The 6,903-nt window shown below is 40.7% G+C and overlaps 1 non-coding gene across 1 annotated transcript; it reads right to left on the reverse strand.

The window, feature by feature from the left end:
• Positions 1-3,860: 3,860 nt before the first annotated feature.
• Positions 3,861-4,024, reverse strand: LOC119826957. The gene has a single exon (XR_005287518.1). It is a non-coding gene; the product is annotated as a U1 spliceosomal RNA (small nuclear RNA).
• Between the last annotated feature and the right edge of the window lie 2,879 nt (positions 4,025-6,903).

Consider the following 6,903-nt stretch of genomic DNA (forward strand, 5'->3'; position numbering starts at 1 on the left):
AGCAGAAGATAAAAACACTACAAGTTGATATCAGCATGCTGTGGTGTATTAAAGGAAGTTCACACATGCTTGTTCATGTATGTGCATGCATGTGGAGGCCCTTCTTCATTTAAACTATATGGGCTGGCTCTCTGCATTTGCAGTTAAGGGTCCCAAGTGATTTAGAGACAGCCACATGTTTTTAAGGAAGAATTTGCTCAGGAGTTAATTATTTCAAACTCTTGAATTAAAGGGGAAGTGAAACAGAGTGCTATGTAAAATGGAAAGGAATGATTATGGATCATTAAATCAACTCTACATAGGCCAAATGCACAGCGGCAGCTCTGAAAATCTGTTCCAAATGTGAAAATTCAACAGAAACTGTTCAAGAAGCAAAGAAATGCAAATTAGCCACTCAGCTTTTAAAAGTAGAGTTTAATTTTACATGAAGTGTGGAGGCCTGCTATTCTTATCTCTGTACTGGATTCTGTTTTTGTAGTGTCAAGAAATGATCCAGCCCCACACACTGGTCTTCTAAAATGTTTCTATTGTGATGATGGCTGGGGCAAAACAGAAGGAAGAAAAGGGACGTTTAAATTTGCAGTTCCTCAGCCTGAATTAGCTGAACTAACGATGCGTTAAATTTAATACTGTGCTATAATGAAAATAATGGATCTGAATTTTGAAGGATTTATATATACATGTGTTATTTAGTTTTCTTATAGGGATGTATTAATGTTGAGTTTATCCAATCTGTCTCATTCCTCCTGCTTCTCCACACTCTTCTGCCCACCTCCCAATAGTCCTCCCTTCTTGTAGACATTTCAGCCTTCACTTTCCTCCACTGTAAACATCCATGTTTTTATGTGAGTATGTAAAATCTATTGACAACTACACAAAGGCAGATAACCACAAATGGGGAGACATGTGAGACTCAACTTTCTGAGATAAACTTCATTTACTTCATGAGATTTTTTTCATTTGCTTTCCTGTTAATAACATAGCTTCATTCTTCTTTACAGCTGGAAAGTTTCCCTTGCGTATGTGAACCATATTTTTTCTCTCTCCTTCTTTAGCTGGACACGTGTTGGTTCCATTTCTCTGCTACTGTGAATGTGGCTGCAGTCATCACTGATGAGGAAGGATCTATGGAAGATGCTGACTTGGTGTCCCCCAGGTCAATGCCCAGGAGTGATGGAGCTGTTTGATGTAGACGGTCTATTTCTAGGTGTTTGAAGAAGCTCCATAGTATTGTCCCTTGAGGCTGGACCAACATTCCCACCTGCAGTGCATGGGATCTCTCTTTGTATCCCAACCTTCCCAGCATTTGTTGTTATTGGCTTCATTATGACTGACCTTCTCACTGAAGTAAGTGCAAATCTCAGTGGAGTTTCAAATGTGTTTATTGGTCTTGTGTATTTCATTTTCTTGTGTATGAATTATCTGTTTATTTTATTAGCCGGTTTATTGATTGGTTTGTCTTTCTGTTTAGTTTCTTGAGTCCCTGTTGTATTCTAGATGCTACTCTTATGTTAGACCTCTAAGTAGCAAAGATTTTTTTTTTTTTTGGTAGAGCATCTTTTCAATGTTTTCTTTACTGCACAAAAGATTGTTAATTACATAAGATCCTATTTGTTGATTATTGGCCCCATTTTTTGAGTAACTGGAGTTCTATTCAGGAAGTACTTGCCTGTGCTTTTATCTTTCAATGTTTCCCCCCTTTTTCTCTTACAGCTTTAGAGTTTCAAGTATTATGGCCATAACTTTGATATACTGTGAATGGTTTTTATACAGGGTTAGAGATAAGGACCTTTCTTTTTTCTACATGTGGATATCTAGTTTCTCCAGCACAGCACCATTTGCCAAAAGAGGCTGTATTTCTCTCTGATGTACATTCTTGTGAAAGAAAAAATGAAAGAAAGGAAGGAAGGAAGGAAGGAAGGAAGGAAGGAAGGAAGAAATCAGGCAACTGCAACTGTGTGAGTTTATCTTTGTATCTTTTATTCTATTTCAATGATCCGCTACCTGTTTTTGTATAACTGTCTTGCTGTTTGTTACTATGGCATTGTATAGCAAGTTCTTCCAGAGCTGAAACATTCCAACCTCCAGGTATTCTCCTTAAGACTGGGAAACTATGAACAGAGGCTTTGTAAGACTCTGGAAGTCAATAACTCACAAGTCTCAGGAAGTCCCTGAAACATGCTAGCCTCACAAGGCTCCCTCTGCAAGGTTATATAAACATCAAAAGCTACTGAAGAGAGGAGACCTTCTGCCCTGGAGAGTTGTCTTCAAGTTGTGCAGAGAGCTCCAGGGTTCCCTTGTCCTAGGGTGGGGTTTCAGTAATGTATTTGCATTTGAGCTGCCTGTACTTTTGTAAGTAGTTTCGGGGAAACTCACTGGCTCATCAACATGGACTTGGTTACTTTCTCTTTTGTTAGTTCCCTATCTGGGGTGAGAGACATTTGCCTGCATCTCCCCAGGAATCAAGCTACGAAACACATGACTCTGCAGTTAACATGGAATTAGGTGTGCTGACACCTCTGTCGTTACTCATTTTCCTCCGAATGGCTTTGGACGGCAGATGCTTCCAAATGAATTTTGAGGACTGTTGTTCTATTTCTGCGAAGAATAGAGTTAGAATTTGGATGGGAATTTCACTGAAGTTGTAGACTGCTTTAAGCAGAGAGCCATTTTTTACAATAGTTATTGTTCTGGCCCCTAGGTATTGGCTGTTTCTACATCGGTAGTTGTCCTCTTCAGTTTCTTTCTTCAGTTATTTTAATGTTTCCATGCTAAAAGTTTTTCATTGACTTGGTTAGACTTATTTTTATTTTATTTTATTGAGGTAATCATGAATGAGATTTTCCCCTGGTTTCTTCCTCAGCCTTCTTGTAACTAACATTTAGAAATGAGTCACATAATTGTATGTTAATTTTACATCTTACCACTTTGCTGACAGTGCTTATCAGCTCTAAGTTTTTTTTTTTTTTTTTTTTTTTTTTTTTTTTTTTTTTTTTTTTGTAGTGGAGGCTTTAAGGCATCTTATGTAAAGAACCCTATCATCTGCACATAAGAACATTTGACTTCTCCCTTTCCTGTTTGCTTCCCTTTTGTGTTCTTATCTTATCCTGTCACCTTAGCCAATACTTCTTACATTGTACATTGAAGAAGACGGGAGAAAGTAGACGCCCTTATCTTGCTCCTGATTATAATGAGAATATTTAGCATTTTCTCCTGTTTATTATAAAGTTGGCATAGGTTTTTTAATGCAAGCTTTATTAAGTTTAAACATGATCCCTTCTTTTTAACTTTCTGTCTCTGTCTCTGCCCCTGTCCCCTCCCCCTTTTGTTTGTGTGTGTCTGTTTCTATCTCTCTGTTTCTGACCTGCCTGTTTCTCCTCTAGTGTGTATATGTGTGTGTGTGTCTCTGACCTGCCTCTTCCCCCTCTCCTGTGTATGTATCTGTCTCTGCCTCTCTCTGCCTCTGTTACTGTGCCTGCATGTGCATGTACATATGTGTGTGTGTGTGTGTGTGTGTGTGTGAGTGTATATGTGCTTGTGTGTGTGTAGAGAAGCATGTGCCTGTGTGTCCATATGTGGGGGCCTCAGGAAGGTACCGGACGCCTTCCTCTCTCACTCTGTCTCATTCCCTGAGGAAAGGTCTCTCCCTGGACCTGAAGTTTACCATTTGGTGGGGATGGGGGACGTACTAGTGACCAGCAAGCCCCAGGGATCCACTTTTCTCTCCTTTCCAATGCAGTGGTCGCAGGTATATGTGCAGTCATGCTTGGGTATTTACGTGGGTACTTGGGGCAGTCTTATCCACTAAGCCATCTCCCAGGCTTTAAATATGTTCCTTTCCCCCCAGATTTTCTTCTTTTAAGGAGAGAATTCAAATGCAGTTCCCCAATACCTCAGATGATGCGCCCGAGTGTCTCACGTTGGGGGAAATCACAGAGGTCAGCACACCTGGAGGGAAGCAGCAAAGCCTCACCCTGGGAAAACCACCTTCCTGGTCAAGGAATCTACCCTGCCGTGCAAGTTTGCCTTTTCCAAGCTTCTTCTGAGCTTAATTTATATGATGTTGGATTCTGTCAAAAAGTCCTTTTCTGCATCTATTGAGGTGATTGTGTAATTTTTCTGGGATATGTTTTCTAGACAACAATTGAGAAAATAAACGTCAGATTCTGAACCAAGGTAGCTACTGCTGTATCTTTAAAAAAGTGATTTGTTTCTCTTTCCTCGTCTGCTCTTACCTTCTTTGTTCAAGGCCAAATTTATATATTCTCTTTGGCTATCAGCTCTAGAATGTTCAACAACTCAGTAAGCATCTTTTGATATTCTGCTTTTCATATACTCCCATTTCTTTCCCTGAATACTGACTTTTTAAATTTAGCTTGACCGTCTCCCGTTACACTGAATGTATTGAATCTCTGTCTCTCTGTCTCTCTGTCTCTCTGTCTCTCTGTCTCTCTCTCTCTCTCTCTCTCTCTGTGTGTGTGTGTGTGTGTGTGTGTGTATGCATATCCAAAAGCAGATCCATCACAATCTTGCAAAATTCTATATCTTGCCATGAAGTGTTGCCAGAAAGAGAAAGAGTTATTTCACTTTTGTTTGGTGGGTATAAGCCTGTAATCTCAGTTAGTCTGGTAGCTGAAGCAGAAGGCTAGTACTTCTAAGGACTGTGGGAACTACAGAGTGAGTTCAAGGGCAGCCTAGGTAACTTAATGAAACCTTGTTCCTTAATGGAAAAAAGAGGGCTGGGAATGTGGCTCAGGGGTAGAGAACTTTTTCACCACATATAAGGCCCTACCTTCAATCCCTAATACTTTTATGGTAGTTTAAATAAGAATGACCTCCATAGGCTCATATATTTGAATGTTTGGTCCACTGTTAGTGGAACTGTTTGGGAAGGATTAGGATGTGTGACCTTGTTGAAGGAAGCATATTACTAGGACAATACCAGGCCTCGTACCTATGCCCCCAGCCTCTGCCTGCTGCCTTCAGATCAGGATGTTAAGCTTTCAGATACTTTTCTAACCCCATGCCTGTTGGCTTCCCACCATGATCATAGACTTACTCTCTGAAACTGTAAGCAAGTCCCCAATCAAATGCTTTCTTTTATAAGAGTTACCCCAGTCATGGTGTCTCTTCAGCTCAATAAAAAAGTAACTAAGACAGAAGTCAGTGCTAGAAGTGGGGTATCTCTGTGATGATGGTCCTGATCATGATTTTGTTTGGAAGAATATAGAAGACTTTGGGAATCTGGATTATACTCGTGGTTCATTACCTCTTGCTTGTTGGGCAGCATCTGCCTTCTTTGGCAGCTACATGGTGTCTCCTTGACTCCGCCTATGACAGTCTACTTCTTAGAGACAGGTGTCTTCCTCCACTACCCTCCCCTCTGCTTCCATTCCTCCCTCCCTTGTTTCCTACTTTCCCTTCCCAAATGTGATTTATATAGTGTTTTTTAAGGGAACATGAATGTTGACAATGTTGATTTGATTTGGAGATTGAGAAAAAGGAGAGAAAGGGTGAATGATTAGGCAAGTTTGTCCCCCTGGGGAATGAGTGGAATAGCAGGGAACAGCTCAGGAGATGTGACTGGTTTAGTCCTTGACTGGGCACAGAATGCAGGAGCTACAGTTGACTGCTTATCAGTTTGTGATAACTGAGTGGCAGAGAGAAGATGAGGACTTCTTTGGTCTTTACCTGGTCATGCATAATGATCAAATAGGTAACCTAATCAGGGCGAGCCAGGGCTACAGATCACAGAAGACAGTTTAGAACAAGACTCCTTGTCTTATACACATAGCTAACAAAGCAAAGATTTATAGGAAGGTGGTAGTACTATCCGAGGTTCAAATATGTGTAAGAGTTGCAGTTCACACTTAAAATAATTTCATTTAAAATGATTTCTTCCTGTTTCAAAGGCCAGCTTATGCAGTATGCATTTAACCTTCTCAGAAGCACATAGTCGGCCACATTGTTATCTCCACTTCACAGAGGACTCAACTGATAATAAGAAACCTAAGTGTCCGTTTTCACAGAGCAGAGATTGGCAGCTACTGACTTGGAACCAACACTTTTAATCTCTTGATGTTCTCTATAATATCCGTGCTTCTGTAATTAGAGACTTAGCAAGTATAGAACTGGTGGTATTGCCGCTCTTCCGAGTCTGAAAATGCCAGGTTGATGTTGGTTTTGAGAAACAGTCAGATTTTCTTGTTTTGAATTCTTCTGTAAGTTAATTTAAATCCATAATTAGATTATTCTCTTAGCAAATGGAAGGGAGCTTGGAGGAAAAGAGCCGAAGTTTCAGTGGAATAAAAATAGGAATGCTGTTTGTCCAGCAAGGACAATTCATGATCGAAGGCTATCTATGCTGAGTTTAGTTTACTTGACATTGGCAGCGATGGGAGAAGATTAGAAAAGAGGAAAATGGATATGAATGGACACAGAAACCCAGAAGACAAAACTCACTGAGGAAATGAGCATGACGATACTATCTGTGCAGTAGAGGAAGCACAGCTCCACATTGTGGATAGTAGTGCAGACAGAAGCATTACTAGGAAAGGGATCACAAAGAGTTTCAGAAGCTGAAGTCCTTGTGGATATTCTGCTTCTGAGAGGTATCAGTCATTTCAGAAGCCTGAGTCCTTCCTGCACAGACAGACTCTCGTGCTGACCAGCCAGGGTTGCAGCCACTATAACAGCAGTGCCCGCACTAAAGACTCCTGACTGCTCATGATCCCTGGCTCTATGCCAAGTCAGCGTCAGTGTGTTAACCCATTAACATGGTCGCAGGTACCAGAAACCACCACCATTCCTCTCTATTTTCAAGGGTACCAGGCTTCTGTTGTGGCCAAACATCACACAGAACAATTCAAATGGAGGAGAGATACTTTTAGCTCACTCTTGCTG

The sequence above is a fragment of the Arvicola amphibius genome, chromosome 11, assembly GCF_903992535.2.
Source record: "Arvicola amphibius chromosome 11, mArvAmp1.2, whole genome shotgun sequence".
Taxonomy (NCBI): domain Eukaryota; kingdom Metazoa; phylum Chordata; class Mammalia; order Rodentia; family Cricetidae; genus Arvicola; species Arvicola amphibius.